A 21,608-nucleotide genomic window follows, 5' to 3' on the forward strand; every position below is an offset into this window, starting at 1 on the left:
ACAAGGTGATGAGGTTGTCCCACGAGAGGCTCACAGTCTTCATCCCCATTTTCCAGATGAGGGAACTGAAACACAGAGAAGTGAAGTGACTTGCTCAAAGTCACACAGCTGACAATTGGTGGAGCCGGGATTTGAACCCACGACGTCTGAAAACCAAGCCTGGACTCTTTCCACTGAGCCACGCTGCTTCTCTGTAGTCACACAATATGAAATGGACTGTTAAACATTAGTCTTTTCTATTCTACCTACACAGGGGTACAATCTCTTCTCATCTCCCACTAGATTGTAAGCTTTTTGAAGGCAGGGGTGGTGTCTACATACTCTATTATATTGTACTTTTTCCAAGAACTTCAGTACATTTCTCTGCACAGAATAAGGGCCCAAAATAAACACCACTGATTGATTTGTTGATTAGAATCCAGATAAAGATATAACAATAATAATAATAATAATAATAATAATAATAATGGCATATGTTAAGTGCTTACTATGTGCAAAGCGCTGTTCTAAGCACTGGGGGATACAAGGTGATCAGATTGTCCCATGTGGGGCTCACAGTCTTAATCCCCATTTTACAGATGAGGGAACTGAGGCACAGAGAAGTTAAGTGACTTGCCCAAAGTCACACAGCTTACAATTGGCAGATCAGTCAATCAATCAATCTATCTATCAAGCGTATTTATTGAGCGCTTACTGTGTGCAGAGCACTGTACTAAGCACTTGGGAAGTACAAGTTGGCAACACATATAGACGGTTCCTACCCAACAGTGGGCTCACAGTCTAGAAGGGGGAGACAGAGAACAAAACAAAACATATTAACAAAATAAAATACATAAAATAGATATGTACAAGTAAAATAAATAAATAAATAGAGTAATAAATATGTACAAACATATATACAGGTGCTGTGGGGAAGGGAAGTAGGTAAGGCGGGGGGGGGGGGGGTGGAGAGGGAGGAGGGGGAGAGGAAGGAGGGGGGGGATCCGGGATTTGAACCCATGACCTCTGACTTCAAAGCCCGTGCTCTTTCCAGTGAGCCACGCTGCTTCTCTATGTATAGATATGCACATAAATACATACATGTCTTTCTGATGCAACACACGAATATCTGTGTAATGTGTTCTCTGTTGGATCCAACAAAATCAATGATTTTTCATCTTTTCTCAAGGGTTCGCTAATCCTTCCCCAGGTTTACAGATGGATTTCATCGCTTCGAATTTATGAAGTAGTAGAATGCCTCTCTATTTGCCCATCTAAATTCTCAGAGTGTATACCTCTGCCATCCCCCATTTGAATCTCTGTTGAAGACTGGTTTGGTGGTTAATCACTTTGATGCTGGCTGAAGCCTTGATCTTTGGCATTTGGGAGACTGCGATGTAAATCACTCTCTAATTGACTAAGACCATCCATTTTCCCTCCTCTTCCTTGCAGTCTTTGAATTTTATTTTGGCTCCCTTCATCTTTCCCTTTACTCTAACATCAGGGTGGCAGTGACTATCCCCGGGGGGAAATGATGTGAAGGAAACCAGTTTGGAATTGAAAAAGAGAAATGAAAGGAGGTTTCTGAGCATCAAATTTTTCTCCCTCAGAAAAAGTACCCAGTCAAGGAATTATATGTTAGGAGCAAATTAGAGAAGCAGGTGAGAAGCAGCGTGGAAAGAGCGCAGGCCACGGAGTCAGAGAACCTGGGTTTTAACTAGGCTTCGCCACTTGTCTGCTGTGTGACCTTGGGTAAGTCACTTCACTTCTCTGTGACTCAGTTACCTCATCTGTAAAATGGGGATTAAAGCTGTGCGCTCCATACAGATAACGGACTGTGTCCAACCTGTTTATCTTCTATCTACCCTAGCTCTTACTACAGTGCCTGGCAATAATAAGTGCTTAACGAATGTCATAAAAAACAGGGCTCTTGAGCATAGATAACCTTTAAATGAAACGGGCTAGTATGAGGAATAACATAATTCTTGTATTTTTTCCTGGAATTTGGCAAGATTTTCCTTTCTATTTTCCATCTATTTTTGTCTCTTTATGCCTGTTTGGAGTTGCAAACTTTTCATTGCATAGATTTTTCTTCATTTTTTGCAGAAGGATGTAGTATATAGGAAGTTTGATTTCTTGTTTCCCTATTTCATGGTTAATAAATTTCTCTTTTTCAAGTTGAATTGCATGTCTTTTCCTTTCTGACACGTTTCTAGCTTCGGGGAACTCAGCCCTCTGGTCCATTAATATTAGCTGCACTTATTGATATAATCCCATTTAGTTTCCACTATGGGTTTTATATCATAGGCAGAACTTCCCTTGCGTAGGGCTAAGATCGGCTATCGAATGTTTTTTGGGTAAGCCTTGAGAAATTTTGTTTGCCACCATTTCCTATGAGTATTTTGCTTGGAGAAACCACATCTGGTAGATTCTTCTATGCAAACTTCTAAAATTTTTCATTAAAATTTATTTCAGTGATAATCTTTTCTTTATATACTGTGTGTAGGTGCATTATATTAAAGCTATATATATTCTATTATAGCTATAATTCTATTTATTTTGATGGCTTTGACACCTGTCTACGTGCTTTGTTTTGTTGTTTGTCTCCCCCTTCTAGACTGTGAGCCTGTTGTTGGGTAGGGACTATCTTTATATGTTAACGACTTGTACTTCCCAAGCGCTTAGTACAGTGCTCTGCACACAGTAAGCACTCAATAAATACAATTGAATGAATGAATGAATGAATGAATAAACATATATGTATTCATATTCCCTGCAGTGGAATAAGCAACCTCTCTCTTGAATCTGTTCTCCCCGGTATAAGCATTTTGCTGAAAGGTGTTTGGGAAGAAATCTCATAAATTGTTTGGTTTCAGCTGTGCTGATTTCATCTGTTGTCTGAAAGTGAAACATTAGGTATTAGCTTATTGTCAAAATGTTTATGGTATCTCTTCTACTACCTACTGTGCCGGGTGTAAAATAGTTTTCTATAATTTCCAATAGCACCACCAAGAAGTGCCATTTTTACTGACTGAATTTTCCAGAAGGAATTTTGGGTGATCCAGGATTGTATATGAGGTCCAGAACTGCCATGACAGTGGCAGTTTGTGTGGTTCTGAGGGAAATCATGGTGTAATCATGGTCTCCCCCTCTCCATCCCCCCCATCTTACCTCCTTCCCTTCCCCAAAGCACCTGTATATATGTATATATGTTTGTACATATTTTTTACTCTGTTTATTTATTTATTTATTTTATTTGTACATATCTATTCTATTTATTTTATTTTGTTAGTATGTTTGGTTTTGTTCTCTGTCTCCCCCTTTTAGACTGTGAGCCCACTGTTGGGTAGGGACTGTCTCTATATGTTGCCAATTTGTACTTCCCAAGCGCTCAGTACAGTGCTCTGCACATAGTAAGCGCTCAATAAATACGATTGATGATGTAATTACCTAGGAGTGTGATCGGTGTCCATTGGACAGCTGGGCACATTGGTGAAGCATTGTCAGACAGAGGAATCTTGTCATACCGTCGAGTCGTCTCCGACCCATATCGATGCCATGGACACATCTCTCCTGGAACACCCCACCTCCATCTGCAATCGTTCCTGTAGAGTAGCCATGGAGTTTTCTTGGTAAAAATACAGAATTGGTTTACCATTGCCTCCTTTTGCGTAGTAAACTTGAGTCTCCACCCTTGAATCTCTCCCATGTCGCTGCTGCCCAGCACAGGTGAGGTTTGATTTGTAGAAGATTGTCTTCCGTTCTGTAGCCACGCTAGGAAGGAATGGATATGGCTCTGCTTGATTCTCCCTCCTGTAGTGGAGACTGGTAAAGTACTGGAAACTCTCCAGATGCCACCCTTAGACGGGGTCTAAGGAATAGCAGCAAGAAACGTGCACTGAGGAAGGTCAGACAGTGTGGTCATCCCTGGGACTTCTCGCTTCTGGAAGGAGGACGTACACAAGAAGGGCCCCAGTGACTGGAGAGAGATTCATTTTCTTTCAAGGGCTTTGGTGGAGGCAGGGTGGCCTAGTGGCCTGGGCACTGGGTTGGTTGTCAGATGACCTAGATTCTAGCCTTGGTTCTGCCACTTGCCCGCTGTGTGACATTGGACAAGTCACTTAACTTCTCCCTGCTTCCATTTCCTCATTTGTAATATAAGGCTAAAACACACATTCTCTTTCCCTTTTAGTTGGGTAAGCTCCATGTGGTAATAATAATAATAATAATAATAATAATAATAGCATTTATTAAATGCGTACTATGTGCAAAACAATCATTCATTCAATCAATCGCATTTATTGAGCGCTTACTGTGTGCAGAGCACTGTACTAAGCGCTTGGGAAGTACAAGTTGGCAACATATAGAGACGGTCCTCCCAACAGTGGGCTCACAGTCTAGTAAATCATCTGTTGGAATTGAGCCTAGCACAGGAAAGGGCTCCATTGCGAAGCTAATGGCCCCACATGTTGGGCTGAAAATTTGACTTGACCCACAAGGTGGCTGCTCTAAGAATGCAAAGGTGGAATAGTTTCTGTCCCTCGAGGGACTCGCCGTCTGGGAATTTAAGCAGCAAGTGATAGCCAACCCTGATTCTTTGTAGTTTTCCCAAATTGCCTTGCCTTTTCCAAATGGAAGATCCAATATGGATCACCTCAGTAATCTGATGGTCCCTTAGGTCATTTAAGTGCTTGTTGGTGGCTTTGAAATTTTTTGAATTATTAAAAAAAATTCCATCAAGTTGTGTCCAGTCCCAGAGAAAATCTACTGTGAGTGATTTAGGAGTGGGAGATCATAAAACCGTTTTGGAATAGCGCCTAATGATCCATGATTTAGTGGAGAGAGCATGGGGCTGGGAGTCAGAAGGTCGTGGGTTCTAATCCCAGCTCTGCCACTTCTCTGCTGTGTGGCCCCGGGCAAGTTACTTCACTTCTCTGTGCCTCATTCATTCATTCATTCATTCATTCATTCAATCGTATTTATTGAGCGCTTACTGAGTGCCGAGCACTGTACTAAGCGCTTGGGAAGTACAAGTTGGCAACATATAGAGATGGTCCCTACCCAACAGTGGGCTCACAGTCAGTCACCTCACCTGTAAAATGGGGATTGAGACTGTGAGCCCCACGTGGGACAGGGAGTGCATCCAACCCAATTTGCTTTCCCCTCTATACTATAAACTCCCCTCTAGACTAATCTCATTGTGGGCAGGAAATGTGTTTGTTTATTGTTATATTGTAGTCCCCCAAGTGCTCTGTACACAGTAAATGCTCAATAAATATGATTGAATGAAAGAATAAACATTTAAGGATTTGCGATAGCCCTTCAAGGTGGAAGTTGCATGTGTAGTTAGGAAGATCAGAGGGAGTGTGGAAAGATTGGAAATGCACAAAACTTCTGGCTTCTCCATCATAGATTGGGAAGCAGCATGGCCTAGTGGATAAAACTTGGGCCTGGGCGACTGAGGACTGGGCTGTGAGTCAGAAGGTTGAGGGTTCTAATCCTGGCTCTGCCACCTTTCTGCTGTGTGGCCTTGGGCAAGTCACTTCATGTCTCTGTGCCTCAGTTGCCTCATCTCTAAAATGGGGATTAAGATTGTGAGCCCCATGTGGGACAGGAACTGGGTCCAACCTCATTTTCTTGTATCCACCCCAGCCCTTAGTGTACTAAGTGCTTTCCTGGCACACAGTAAGCGCTTAACAAAAACCAAAATTATTATTATTATTCTAATGTGATGTTGGGCAAGTCATTTAACATTATGCCTCAGTTTCCTTACCTGAAAATGGAGATTCAATAAATGGTCTCCCTCCAAGTTATACTGGGACCATATCTGTCTTGATTAATTTGTATAATAATAATAATGATGGCATTTGTTAAGTGCTTACTATGTGCAAAACACTGTTCTAAGCACTGGGGGGATACAAGGTGATCAGGTTGTCCCACGTGGGGCTCACAGTCTTAATCCCCATTTTACAGATGAGGGAACTGAGGCTCAGAGAAGTTAAGTGACTTGCCCAAGGTCACACAGCAGACATGTGGTAGAGCCGGGATTAGAACCCATGACCTCTGACTCCCAAGCCTGGGCTTGTTCCAATGAATCACGCTGCTTCTCATCTCATCATACAGATGCTGCTGTATCTACCCCCAACAATTAGGACAATGTTTGACGTGTAGTAAGCACTAAACAAGTAACATTAAAACAAAATACAGCAGTGAGTGTGTATTTTCCACACTTATTCTATCAATCAATCAATCAATCATATTTATTGAGTGCTTACTGTGTGCAGAGCACTGTACTAAGTGCTTGGGAAGTACAAGTTGGCAACATATAGAGACAGTCCCTACCCAACAGTGGGCTCACAGTGTAAAAGGGGGAGACAGAGAACAAAACCAAACATACTAACAAAATAAAATAAATATAATAGATATGTTCAAGTAAAATAAATAAATAAATATTCGACTCCTCTCTCCCACAACTCCACTCAACCATGCATTTATTCCCTCTTGCTTCCATATCGATAGTTGTCTATTTTCAAAGAAGACACCATTGATTAATCAATAATCAATGATATTTATTGAGTGCTTAATATGTGTAGAGCACAGTACTAGGACTTAGAGAAATTCAGTACAATGGATTTGGTTCACACAATCCTTGCCCACAAGAGTTTACAATCTGTAGGGAAAGACAGACATTAAATTAGATTGCGTATAAGAGAAATTGTACAGTATAAGGATGTTTACATAAATGCAGCGGGGCTGGGGTTAGTGTCAGTGTGTTTAAGGCTCAAAAGCATAGGTGAAGCAAAGCTTCTTATGAGTTTGTCTGTGGCTGAAAAGTCCAAATTTAAGACCCATCATCCCAGCCACATTGTGCACACAAAAAGGCTGTCCTTTGTCGTGTCGTAAGGTTTAATGTGTGCATCGCCTAGCCTCCGTAAATAACACTGCCCTTCACTTTCAAAGAGGATATTACACAGGTCTGCGCGGCTAAAAGACGGACACATGATCAATACATCCTCCTCTATCTCTGCAATTAAGTAGAATCCTTGTTGCATTAATGAGCTTGTCCCTTGGGTGGGACTCTGTTTTCAACTCTGTGTCCTTATTTCCTAACGTTCACAAAGCCTTGATGCAAGGGAAGCAACTATTCCCACGGTTTCTGCCGGCAGCTTCTTGTTGGCAGGGAATGAGTGTACCAACTCCATTATATAATGATGGCATTTATTAAGCACTTACTATGTGCAAAGCACTGTTCTAAGCACTGGGGAGGTTACAAGGTGATCAGGTTGTCCCACGGGGGTGATAACAGTCTTAATCCCCATGTTACAGATGGGGTAACTGAGGCACAGAGAAGTCAAGTGACTTGCCCAAAGGCACACAGCTGACAATTGGCAGAGCCGGGATTTGAACCCATGACCTCTGACTCCAAAGCCCGGGCTCTTTCCACTGAACCACACTAATCTCCCAAGTGCTTAGTAGAGTGTCCCATGCATATCACCCAATAAATATGATTGATTGACCGGTTAAAAAATGAGTGCACCCGGATTTTCTAGTAGGAAAATAGAGCACAACCAAGCACAAAGACATTGCTTTGAGGAGACAAGGAGAAGCTGTAAAGAAATCTTTAATAATTTACAGCAGATGGAAAGTGTTCTGGAAAACGCTACATCGTTTCCTTAGTTTTTATTATTATTATGTTGTGAAGTGCTTAATTTGTGTCAAGCACTGTTCTAAATGCTGGGTTACAGGTTGGACGCAGTCCCTGACCTGCATGGGATTCACAGTCTTAAGTAGGAGGAAGATCAGGTATTGAATCCCCCTTTAAGAGATGAGGAAACTGAGGCACAGAGAAATCACATGACTTGCCCAAGGTCACATAACAAGCAATTGGCAGAGGCGGGATTAGAACTCAGGTCCTCTGATTCCCAGGTCTATGGTCTTTCCACCAAGCCATTCTGCTTCTCAGTTTCCGTAGTTATACTTTTAGGGTATTCTGTGAAGTGTGTGAATAACTGAAAATTTAGCATTTTTGGTCTAGTAATAAAACCTAAAATAGAAGAAAAATAGGTTAGTACCCATAAACAGCAACAACAGCTACAACAATAATAATAACTGTGCTATTTGCTAAGTGCTTACTATGCGCTAAGCACTGTACGAAGCACTGGAGTAGATACTTTACATACAGTTCATTCACTCATTCAATGGTACTTATTGAGCGCTTACTGTGTGCAGAGCACTGTACTAAGCGCTTGGGAAGTACAAGTTGGTGACATATAGAGACGGTCCCTACCCAACAACGGGCTCACAGTCTAGAAGGGGGAGACAAACAACAAAACAAAACATGTGGACAGGTGTCAAGTCATCAGAACAAATAGAATTAAAGTTCAGTTAAATACAGTTCAGATACAGTCTTCGTCTCACGTAGGGTTCTTGCTCTAAAAGGGAAGGGAACAAGTATTTCATCCCCATTTTACAGATGAGGAAACTGAGCCCCAGAGAAGTTAAGTGACTTGCCCATAATGTTTCACTGGGTTAAAGGGAATGAATCCCTGGTCCAGAAAATAACTTCTGCCCCAAACTAGGTGGAAAGATTATAGCATATTGACAACAGTCAGAGAAAGCGATTCTCAAAGCATTTCTTTAAATTGCTTGTGGAGTATTATTTCATAATTGTGGCTGTGTTGATTGCTCCAGCTCAAAGGTGGCCATCTCTGCTCTCAGAAAGCCTACCTTGGTTATGGGGGGAGCCGAGGTGAACGTTTCCATTTGACCCTGATGCAACCTGAATGGGCGATCTTTTCTTAAAAGCTGTTTTCGTTCGGTAGACTTTTGGGTGGCAGATGGGGAAGAAGAAAGATGAGCTGGGGGAAGGGAAAAGATGGGGATACTAAATTGTCAGATCTCATCCAAGCTTCATTTTTCCCTCTTTTATATGATTGACTACCGCTGAATGAGGGAGTTAATTTCCCTTTCTAAAATCCTGATGCTCAAAAAATGGCTTTGGAGTCAATTGGCTCTTCATATGCAGAATTCTTCTGGGCAGATTTTGCATTTTAATGCAATAGTATTGCAGTGTGAGTGTCTGTGTGTGTGTGGCTTTCTTTTTCGATCATACTACTAAAATGATCAGTGATCTTCTGGTGACTCCAAGATGGTTTTTCTTTGAACGTTAATTCTTATCAAATATTTGTTGTAGCTCTAATACTGAAGCCTCAAAAGGGTTCCGATGTGCTATTATATGTGATTACTGAAAGCGCTGTTGAAAGTAGCCTTTTTACAATGATAAGTAGTTCCCTTGGTATCCACAAAGCACATTGTAATATTTTGCCAGCCTATTTTAGTGATTGTCCCTGCTGTATAATGAATTTGAGATCAAGAAAAGGTGTTTATTTCTGAGTAGATTTGGCAGTCTCCATAGCCTCGTTATCTTTTCTCCTTTTACCAAGGGGAAAAAAAAAAAAAACAATTCAAAGGATTTTAGGGAGTACAGCCATTATGGAAGATATTGAGAAAAAGTAACTGCAGTTTAGAAGTAGGATGGTCTAACCGCAAGTGCCCAGGACTGGGAGGTTTTTTGTTTTTTTGGGTTTTTTTAATGTCATTTGCTAAGCACTTACTGTATGTCAAACATTGTTCTAAGCCTTGGGATAGGTAGGTACAAATTAGGGGACCTAGGTTGTAATCCCAGCTCTGACACCTTCCTGCTATGTGATTTAGTGCAAATCATCTAACTTAAAAATAATTGTGGCACTTGTTAAGTGCTTACTGTGGGACAGGCACTCTACTAAGTGGATAGAAGCAAATTGTGTGGGACACAGTCCCTGTCCCACGTAGGGCTCATAGTACCAGTCCCCATTTTACAGATGAGGTAACTGAGGCACAGAGACCAAGGGACTTGCCCAAGGTCCCACAGCAGACACTCATCCATAAAATGGGAATTAAACACCTGTTGTCCCTCTCCCTTAGACTGTGTGTCCAATGTGGGACAGGGACTGTGTCTTATTTGACTGGCTTAACTACCTAGTGTTTAGTACAGGGCTTAGCTTTCGTAGTGTGAAAGTAATCTATGATGATGATGATGATGATGATCGTTATTATACATGGTGAGTATAGAGAAGGTAGCATGAGAATATTCTCGGAGCAGATTAAAAAAAAAACCTCTCTGTGGTATAATATTTTGTTTCCAAAAAGCCACCTAGTGAAAGTGACCAGAGTGCCATGGTAAACAGTCATACCTCTAGAAAATCAAGGATGCATCCTTATATCACAGTTGCTACCTCTGTTGACCCCTGGGGCATAAATTAAACTGGGAATATTAAAATTACATCATGTATTTTAGAGGCAATGTATTTTAAATAGGGAAAATGAGCCACTGTATGTAGAAACTAACCTTGAATTAGTTGCATTTGTTTATGAATTGAGTCAATCTGCTGTGATGCTCAGGAATAAATTCGACCCTCCCTAAACTAATGCAGCTTAATAGCTAAAGACTCCAGATCATTTTTTTTCCTTCCCCTGCCCCCCACAATGATAATCTGCTCCAAAGCCTTCTTGAGGACTCAACTCTGCTAAAAACTCCAATTGTTGACATTTTAATTGAACTTTATGCCAGCCTTTTCAAACTTCATTAAATGATTCCGACCAGCAAAGACGATTTGACATCAGAAAGACGTTGTTATTTGAGTTCAAAATAGCAACAATGCTTTGAGTTCACCTCTTTTGTCAGGAAGAAAAATAATTTTTCTTTTAAAGTTGTGCATCGTCTGATTATACCTTAGTGTCTGACAGCTCTCTTTCCCAGTAGATGAATGGAAAAGGGTTTGTCTGAAGATCTTAGACCATCGTTGTTGACTCATACAGTTGAACTAAATTCATGGGTTTCCTTGAGTCCTGAGGGGAGTAATCATTCCCACAGGCCCTGCAAGCGAAGCCATTCAAGACTTAATAATAACTGTGCTGTTTGTGCAGTCCTTTCTACATGCCAAGCACTATAGTAGATACGAGAAAATCAGGTCAGACACAGTCCCTACCCCTTATGGGGTTTACAGTCTGAGAAGGAGGGAGAACAGGGATTTCATTCCCACTTTACAGATGAGAAAACTAAGGTCCGAGAAGTTAAGTGACTTAAGGTCACCGAACAAGCGAACAGTAGAGCTGGGATTAGAACCCAGGTCCTCAGACTCCCAGGTGTGAGCTGTTTCCATTAGGCCATGCTGCTTCCCTTCTGTTTTTCTCCTCCTAACAATGGGCTAGGTACCAACCTCCCATTCCTTTCTAGCCTCTGCTCTGAAACTTGAGATCCCTGTAAGCCCTATAAACTATAAATAAGTTTGCTCCTCTCAAGCTAACCTATTCCTTATGCCTCATTCTCATCTCTCCTGCTATGCGCCATCTTGGTCATGCCCTCTCCACTGTCTGACATTGCCCACCCCATGATATAATAGGCCACGACTCTCCCTTTAACATTTTTAAAGTCCTTCTAGCATCAAATCTCCTCCCGGAGGCGTTCCCTGATTATTTCTAATATCTATCCCCCCCAACTGCTATGTCAGCCCCAACCTAAGCACTCAAGTCCCCACGGTCCACTCTCCCCCATTTACATTTACAAAGCTTCACTTCCTCCTATCTGTAATTTATTTCAATGTCTGTCTCCCCTTGCTATATTGTAAGCTCCTGGAGGGTGTGTATCCAGAGTATTAATTCTATTGTAATCTCTCAAGTCCTTAGGACAACACTCTGTCCACTGTAGATGATCAATAAATGCTATTGACAAAGCCTCACTTCTTCCTATCTGTAATTTATTTCAATGTCTGTCTCCCCTTGCTATATTGTACCCTCCTGGAGGGTGTGTATCCAGAGTATTAATTCTATTGTAATCTCTCAAGTCCTTAGGACAACACTCTGTCCACTGTAGATGATCAATAAATGCTATTGACAAAGCCTCACTTCTTCCTATCTGTAATTTATTTCAATGTCTGTCTCCCCTTGCTATATTGTACCCTCCTGGAGGGTGTGTATCCAGAGTATTAATTCTATTGTAATCCCTCAAGTCCTTAGGACAACATTCTGTCCACTGTAGATGATCAATTAATGCTATTGATTTATAGATGGATAGTTTTTCTAAAACCATAGGAAAGTTAGGAATGCTCTGGGGATGCCAATTCAGAAGAAGGCTACTCTCCACCCAGCCAGATGGCCTCTGGAGGGGATTTTGCAAATGCAGTAGAATGTGCAACTCCCTCGGGGTGCTAAGGAAATGTTAATGGATGATCGGATTTGGGGGAACATTGAAGAGCCTGAACAGGTGAGAAGATACAAATTCCACTGCCCTAAGCGGCTGCCCATTGAAAGATAGTCTAGCTTAGAAGCATTGAATTTTATAACCGGAGAGGGCATGTATTTGCCAAGTTTATTTCCTTTTTATGGCCCCCAGTGTTCCTTTATTCTTGCCAGCCTGAAATTTTCAAGCCCTAAAACCAGTAAATATCACATTCTTGGGGAGTTAAGGGAAAGGCCAGATAATTGGAAGTGGAGATTCTTGGGCAAGTATGTAGAACAGGGAAGAAGTTTTTTAAATGCAGCCCAGAGTGCAATGAAGGGAAGCACTTAATAAAAACGTGAAGGATAGAATTCTTAATTCCTCTATCAATCAGGCAACCCAAGTGTCTGTAGAGCACCTACGATGTGCCGTGTGTAAAGGACATGGTCCCTCGCGTCAAAGACAGGTCCGCAGAGAAGGGTCTTTTGAAGAAACTTGAGGGTCAGAACCATATATATAATATCAGATTCTATGTTGGAAAAACGTGGTTTTAATAAAAAGGTTGATAATGTTAAATCATGCGTCAAGAAAATGGTTCTTCTAATGTGATGGCTGCATTTGAAATTGATGTAGTTCTTATAATGTCTCCTTTGATTGTGCCTTGAATCCATTCCCACCACAGTCAATTATTTCGAGTGATTCCAACCCACTGCCTCCAAGACAAGGGAAGGCCGTAAAAGTAACCTAAAATTTACTTTCCTAGAGTTTTAAAATATAACTTTATATTCTCCCAGGTGCTTAGGAGAGTGCTCTCCACATAGTAAGCACTTGATGAAAACCACTGATTGATAACAAATGCTTACTGTGCCTTCTGTTAAATTTAGCCCTTTTGGCCGTTATTTTAGAAGTAGCACCTATCTTTCTGTAAACCTGGGATTTCTGAAAACAAGGATGTAGATGAATAATAATATATTTTGCCTTTTATACTGATTTTGTGTTTTTATAGTTTGATTTCCTCTTTACGTGTCTCTCACACCCCTTTCCTTCCTTATTTTTAAGTCTAATTTCATTCATTCATTCAATCGTATTTATTGAGCGCTTACTGTGTGCAGAGCACTGTACTAAGCGTTTGGGAAGTACAAATCAGCAACATATAGAGACGGTTCCTACCCAACAATGGGCTCACAGTCTAGAAGCGGGAGACAGACAACAAAACAAGTAGACAGGATGTTATTTCTTCGTGCTTAACAGCCAGTAAGTGCTTAATAATTAATTCATTCATTCAATTGTATTTATTGAGCACTTACTGTGTGCAGAGCACTGTACTAAGTGCTTGGGAAGTACAAGTTGGCAACATATAGAGACGGTCCCTACCCAACAACAGGCTCACAGTCTAGAAGGGGGAGACAGTTATGATAGTAATGATAATTACTATCACCACTAATACTGTTAGTACATCTCTTTAGTAATTTACCAAAGACTGCAGTGGTCTTTATGACAGAAGTGAGTGCCACACTCAAGAACAACAAGAAAGACAGATAAAGGCTCAAGGTTGATATAAAATATTGTATCCACAAATATTGACTGTCCTCCTTTCCCCTCTTCAAAGGCTGCTTGGCACTGCCCAGAAGGCAGGCTTTATATCTCAGTACCTCAATTATTTCCTCTTCATGGGCAGTTCTCTCACTGTGTCTTAGATTGCAAAATCCTCTGCTTGCTCTCCTTCGGGTTGGGTCCCTCGTCTTTATAGAATGATCAATTAGGGTTTTTTAGGTATCGAATTTGAAGAACTCTGAGTATATTCTTTTTGGTTCCCCTTATAGGCTTGGGTTATGCTCTCAGTATATCTTATCCGTGCATTACCATCTCTTTCTCCGTTGTCTTCCTGTCTCCACGGGTTATGTTCCAGCCAAAATCACCTTCCTAAAGTGCCACTTTAACTGGGTTACCGTTTTCCTCAGAAATCTCTTAATTTCCCCAAACTTTCAATCTGAACTATTGACCTCGAAATCCTTTACACGCTTGCCTCGTCCTGATTAAAAGAATCCGTTGCCCGGCCTGGCTAGGAAGGATTGAACAATTATCCAGTTGATTTGCTCCATCTGAACAACCCAAATTGATAAGTTCAGCTCCAAAGTGAACTTTTCACAGATAGCAAATTGACAGTATAATGTCTCAGTTCTCCTCTCCTCTACTTATCCAGTCTCCTCTCCCTCTACACTCAGATTGCTCTCTTCCTAATCACTCGTCTCTCTCACTCAGGCCTGGAATTTGCTCCCCCTTCAAACTGGCCAGACCTCTGCTCTTCTTATCTGCAAAGCTCTTATGAAATCACATCTCCTCCTGGAAGCCCTCCCCAATTAATTTCACTTTCCCTCAGATTATATCCCCCAACTATTATTTTGTCTCTTCTGCTACAACTGTGCCCTGTTGTACTTACAACCGTCAGCTGTGTAACCTTGGGCAAGTCACTTAACTTCTCTGGGCCTCAGTTACCTCATCTGTAAAATGGGGATAATAATAATAATAACGATGGTATTTGTTAAGCACTTACTATGTGCAAAGCACTGTTCCAAGCGCTGGGGAGGTTACAAGGTGATCAGGTTGTCCCACGGGAGGCTCACAGTTTTAATCCCCATTTTACAAATGCAGTAACTGAGGCACAGAGAAGTTAAGTGGCTTGCCCAAAGTCACACAGCTGACAGTTGGCAGAGCGGGGATTTGAACCCATGACCTTTGACTCCAAAGCCTGTGCTCTTTCCACTGAGCCACGCTGCTGAAGACTGTGAGCCCCACGTGGGACAACCTGATCACCTTGTAACCTCCCCAGTGCTTAGAACAGTGCTTTGCACATAGTAAGCACTTAATAAATGCCATCATTATTTATTTATTATTTATAATTATTATTATCCATAGATTTCTGAACATAGTGACTTACTTAAATACTACTCTACTAACGAATCCCCTTTTCCCTTTTTCCCTCCACTCTGTAAATTGTTTTGGTGACTGTATTCCCACTGTCTCCCTCCCTTAAAGTCCAGGACTGTGTCTCTTCAGTCTAAGTGTTTAATGTGGTCTTCTGCACCATAAATACTATTGAGTGATTGAGCCCGTTCTTCTAGACTGTGAGCCCATTGTTGGGTAGGGACCGTCTCTATATGTTGCCGACTTGTACTTCCCAAGCGCTTAGTACAGTGCTTAGTATAGTACAATAGAAAGTACAGTACAAATAGAAAGCTATAGAAGGTGGAAATTAGGCTAATTCATTAAAAAGTGTCCGATGAAATTGCATGATTGGGTGAAAGCTGAAAAGGAGATCCCTTCCTTGTCTTGTATTCTTGTATTGAGCACACAGTAAGTGCTCAATAAATATGATTGAATGAATGAATAAATGAGTGATTGATTGATACCCTGACCACATCGACTCCATACAGGCAGATCTCATCACTGAGAAAATGTCCAAACAGATTCTGGTGGGCTAGGGAAGCCCTAATCTCTGTACAGTCTAATGGATAAAGAAGGTATGAATGTGTAGAGGAAGGGCAGGAATGGTAAGGTGATTCCAAGTTAGCTAAACAAAAAACCCTTGCAGCAGCCAAAGGTCAAATAGAAAGCTATAGAAGGTGGAAATTAGGCTAATTCATTAAAAAGTGCCCGATGAAATTGCATGATTGGGTGAAAGCTGTAAAGGAGATCCCTTCCTTGTCTTTGCCAGTTGTTAAAAAAATATTTTCAAAGTTACTAGATATAAAAGAGGCAGCCTAAGGAAATCCACTCCCCTTGTGGATAGGAAGGAAAGCTGCTTGGAGGGACTGTGCTTTTCTAAAAAGAAAATCAGAAACAAGCAGATGCCCAGAGCAAGTCCCATTTGAGATGGAAGGTCAAAAAGTCAAACAAGATTCGGCAAAGAGAGAGAGCAGGAGGTAGGAGAGATAAAGAGGAAGCTGAGGGGAATGGGGATGGGGAGGAAGAAGAGAAGAAAGGAGAAGGGACTACATAAAGGGAAAGAGGGGAGAAGGGTATGAAATAAGAATAGAGAGGTGAGTGGGGACAGAGACGTTTGCATGAAGGGAGAAAAGGAAAAGTGAAGGGAACAAGTAGGAGGGAAATGTGAGGGATTGGGAGCAAAGGAGATAGAGTGGGATGAGAGCAGTAGGGGATGATAGAGAAAGGGAAGGTTGAACTGAGAAACACAGTAAGTGCTCAATAATATGATTGAATGAATGAATAAATTCAAGCAAGCTGGGTTAGCTACTATCACTGTCCCAGGTGGGGCTCACAGGCTCAACCCCTATTTTACAGATGAGGTAACTGCGGCACAGAAAAATTAAGTTACTTGCCCACCATCTCACAGCAGACAAATAGGAGAGCTGAATTAGAACCCATGACCTTCTGAGCTCACTTCCTCCAGGAGGCCTTCCCAGACTGAGCCCCCTTTTTCCTCTCCTCCTCCCCATCCCCCCCGCCGTACCTCCTTTCCCTCCCCACAGCACTTGTATATATATTTGTACAGATTTATTACTCTGTTTATTTTACTTGTACATTTTTACTATTCCATTTATTTTGTTATGTGCATAGAGCTTTAATTCTATTTGTACTGACAATTTTGACACCTGTCTACATGTTTTGTCTCGTTTTCTGTCTCCCCCTTCTAGCTGTGAGCCCGTTGTTGGGTAGGAACCGTCTCTATATGTTGCCGACTTGTACTTCCCAAGCGCTTAGTACAGTGCTCTGCACCCAGTAAGCACTCAATAAATATGATTGAATGAATGAATGAACGAATTCCCGGAACTGGGCTCTATCCACTGTGCCATGCTGCTTCTGGGGTTCACAATATTAATCACCATTTTACAGATGAGGTAGCCAAGGCACAGAGGAGTGAAGTGACTTGCCCAAGGTCACACAGCAGACAAGTGGTGGAGCAGGAATTAGAAACCAGGTCCTTCTAACTCCCAGGCCTGTGCTCTATCCACTAGGCTACAATGCTGTAAGGCTGCTGTAGACAAGGAATGTGTCTATCCTTTGAGAAGCAGCGTGGCTCAGTGGAAAGAGCCCGGGCTTTGGAGTCAGAGGTCACGGGTTCAAATCCCGGCTCCGCCAATTGTCAGCTGTGTGACTTTGGGCAAGTCACTTAACTTCTCTGGGCCTCAGTTCCCTCATCTGTAAAATGGGGGTTAAGTCTGTGAGCCCCCTGTGGGACAACAGGATCACCTTGTAACCTGCCCAGTGCTTAGAACAATGCTTTGCACATAGTAAGTGCTTAATAAATGCCATTATTATTTTTATTATTATTATCCACTATTATATTGTACTCTCCCAAGTGCTTAATACAGTGCTCTGCTCACAGTCAGTACTCAGTAAATATAAGTAAAGAGATGCAGCATGGCTTAGTGGAAAGAGCATGGGCTTGGGAGTCAAAGGTCATGGGTTCTAATTCCAGCTCCACCATTTATCAGCTGTGTGACTTCGGGCAAGTCACTTAACTTCTCTGTGTCTCAGTTACCTCATTTGTAAAATGGGGATTAAGACTGTAAGCCCAAAGTGGGACAACCTGCTTATCGTGTACCTACCCCAGCACTTAGAGCAGTGCTTGATGCTTAACAAATCGTGGCTCAGTGGAAAGAGCAAGGGTTTTGGAGTCAGAGATCATGGGTTCAAATCCCAGCTCTGCCAGCTATCAGCTGTGTGACTTTGGGCAAGTCACTTAACTTCTCTGTGCCTCAGTTACCTCATGTGTAAAATGGGGATTAAAACTGTGAGCCCCCTGTGGGACAACCTGATCACCTTGTAACCTCCCCAGCGCTTCGAACAGTGCTTTGCACATAGTAAGCGCTTATCAAATACCGTTATTATTATTATTATAAATACCATTGATTGACAGATGGCCTCCCTTTAGGTCATGCTGGATTTGTTGCATATAAAATCATGCCTGTTCTTTGCTCTGCATGGTCAGTGAGACACATACATGATTCAGAACGTCTTCAAATTTTATTCTGCAGAATGGTCAGACACCACACCTCGGGAGGTGATCAGTGTAAAACCCCGAAGGCACTTATTAGGTTACATTTATACCCAAGACAATAGCCCCTCTTCCTCCCCTAAATGCACATTTCAATCACTGACACAGATAAGGTTATCTGATTCTCAGAGACCAGAGCTTGTTGACACACTTTCAATGGTCAGCAGTAAAATTCAGCCACTCTAAAGGATTCTCCAAACAGGAAGGAACCTTTTCAACTTTTCTATTAACATTTAAAAAATTCCCTTCATATTCCTCAGAAAGGTGTTACTTCAGTTAAGGGCAAAGTTCCCACCAAATGGTGGGGCCTTGGCTCAGGTATGGCAGTTCCATTACATCACTTTCCACAGATTCTAATCCCGGCTTTATCATTTGTCTGCTCTGTGGTCTTGGCCAAGTCACTTGACTTCTCTGGGCCTCAGTTTCCCCATCAGAAAATTGGAATTGAATACCTGTTCTCCCTCCTACTTAGACTATGAGCACCATGTGGAACAGGGAATTGCTTGTCTGTTTCTTGTCTCCCCACAAGCCCACCTTCAATGCTCGGAGCCATTTCAACCCATTTGTCAATCAGTCAAGCAGTCAATCAATGGTAGAAACAGCATGGAGTGGTGGCTAGAGAAGGTTGTGGGTTCTAATCCTGCCTCCACCACTTGTCAGCTAGCTGTGTGACCTTGGACAAGTCACTTCACTTCTCTGGGCCTCAGTTCCCTCATCTGTATAATGGGGATTGGGACTGTGAGCCCCAAGTGGGACGGTGTCTGTGTTCAATGCAATTTGCTTCTATCCACCCCAGTACTTAATAATAATAATTATAATTTTGGTATTTGCTAAGCGCTTACTATGTGCCAAGCACTGTTCTAAGCACTGGGGTAGATAGAAGATAATCAACTTGTCCCACATGGGTCTCACAGTCTTCATCCCCATTTTACAGATGAGGTAACTGAGGCACAGAGAAGTTAAGTGACCTACCCAAGGTCACACAACTGACAAGCAGCAGAGTCGGGATTAGAACCCATGACCTCTGATTCCCAAGCCTGTGCTCTTTCTCCTAAGCCACAATGCTTCTAATGCAGCTAGTACTTAATACAGTGCTTGACACACAGTAAGTGTTTAACAAATGTGACAATTATTATTGTTTCTACTGAGTGTGTACTGTGCGCAAAGCTGCGTGGCTCAGTGGAAAGAGCACGGGCTTGGGAGTCAGAGGTCATGGGTTCAAATCCCGGCTTTACCACTTGTCAGCACTGTGACTTAGGGCAAGTCACTTAACTTCTTTGTGCCTCAGTTACCTCAACTGTAAAATGGGGATTAAGACTGTGAGCCCTATGTGGGACAACCTGATTACCTTGTATCCCCCCCAGTGCTTAGAACAGTGCTTGGCACATAGTAGGCACTTAACAAATGCCATTATTATTATTATTATTATTATTATTATTATTCTTACCCTCTACTAAGCACTTGGGAAACTAAAACCCGAGTGGGGAGATGTGACCTTTGCCCGCAAAGAGTTTACAGTCCAGAGAGGGAGACAGATGTTAAATATACTGCAGATAGGAGAAATAGTAGAGTATAATAATAATGATGGTATTTATTATGCGCTTACTATGTGCAAAGCACTGTTCTAAGCGCTGGAGAGGTTACAAGGTGATCAGGTTGTTCCACGGGGGGCTCACAATCTTAATCCCCATTTTGCAGTTGAGGTAACTGAGGCACAGAGAAGTGAAGTGACTTGCCCAAAGTCACACAGCTGACAATTGGCGGAGCTGGATTTGAACCCATGACCTCTGACTCCAAAGTCCGGGCTCTTTCCACTGAGCCACGCTGCTGAACATAATTAGTATTAAAGCTAACGGCAATGATAGGGGCACCGCCCTACCTTCCTTCTTTTTTTCTTTGTAGAGTCATTAGCAAGAATATTTACTATTTAGCAAGTGCTAAACTCTGCTGCTCCCTCAGTCATAAAGGACAATCCTTTACCCTTTTCCTGTCTCTCCTTTTCTTATCTGCAAAAATGGGAATGTAAATGTGTTCTTCCCAGGGATAAGGTGAGAATTAAAGAATGAATATGTGAAAATGCTTTTTAGGCTGTCGGAAAGAAAAAGACTACATGAATAAATAGGTTCTGTGGACAGAAAGAAAGCTCATTTTCTTTCAGACTTTTTTATGCTTTGTGAAGGCTTTTGTGTAACATTTCCTCAGGCCTTTTCCAGCTGAGTACTCGATACGATGCAAACATATTTCTTTTAAATCAATATTAACTATGTGAGCTGTGTTGGAAATATGCAGAACTTTATTTTATTTACATCTTTTGGCTGTAGAGGTCTGAAGCAGTTGTGGAGTGACTTGAGGAACGTTTAATGGCCTATTTACATGAAAGACTTTATAAATGGTTGCATCTGCGATTTAGTTGGCCCTTCCAGGATAATGATGTCAGTGCCAGAGAAAAGAATGATGTTTTTCTCAGCTTGGTAGTGATGCCTGGGTTTACTAAAATGCGCCTTTAACAAATCATGAACTCTCTCCCCTACTGAGCCTCGGCCTCCTGCCCATTTTCAAAGCTGGCAGAGGCCCATTGTTACTAATCCACTGTACCATCATATCTCTAGCAAACACTTGGAAGAGATTGACTGGAATATTTATTTCCACAGGTATGATAAACCTTTAATTGGCAACACTTAAAACTAGGAAATCATCACTTTCCCAGCTCTGTAACTTTAATTATCCAAATTTGGGTCCTTCCACATAAGCCTGATGGATAAATGCACAACACTAGTGAGTTCTGTGAGAATAAGGAATGTTGGTGAATATCTTTTTTTCTGGATTTTGTTAAGTGCTTACTATGTGTCCAGCACTGTTCTAAGCACTGGGGTAATAATAATAATAATGATGATGGCATTTATTAAGCGCTTACTATGTGCAAGGCACTGTTCTAAGCGCTGGGGGGATACAAGGTGATCAGGTTGTCCCACGGGGGGCTCACAGTCAATCCCCATTTTACAGATGAGGGAACTGAGGCCCAGAGAAGTGAAGTGACTTGCCCAAAGTCACACAGCTGACAGTTGGCAGAGCTGGGATTTGAACCCATGACCACTGACTCCAAAGCCCGGGCTCTTTCCCACAGCCAAGCTGCTTCTCATAGATACAAATGTATCAGGCCAGATACAGCCCCTTGTTCCACAGTCCAACTGAGAGATCAGCTCTTGAATCCCCATTTTGCAGTTGAGGAAACTGAAGAACAGAGAACTTAAGCGACTTGCCCAAGGTCACACAGCAGACAAGCAGTGGAGCTGGGATTAGAATTAGGATTAGATTAGCTCCCAGGCTCCACTAGGCCACACTGCTTCCCTTTGC

General features: G+C 42.0%; 1 protein-coding gene across 1 annotated transcript in view; it reads left to right on the forward strand.

The window, feature by feature from the left end:
- TRHDE (thyrotropin releasing hormone degrading enzyme) overlaps positions 1-21,608 on the forward strand; it is a 455,067-nt gene that overhangs the window by 87,422 nt on the left and 346,037 nt on the right. The gene's annotated exons all lie outside the window — the stretch shown is intronic.

This window comes from Tachyglossus aculeatus, chromosome 14, assembly GCF_015852505.1.
Source record: "Tachyglossus aculeatus isolate mTacAcu1 chromosome 14, mTacAcu1.pri, whole genome shotgun sequence".
Taxonomy (NCBI): domain Eukaryota; kingdom Metazoa; phylum Chordata; class Mammalia; order Monotremata; family Tachyglossidae; genus Tachyglossus; species Tachyglossus aculeatus.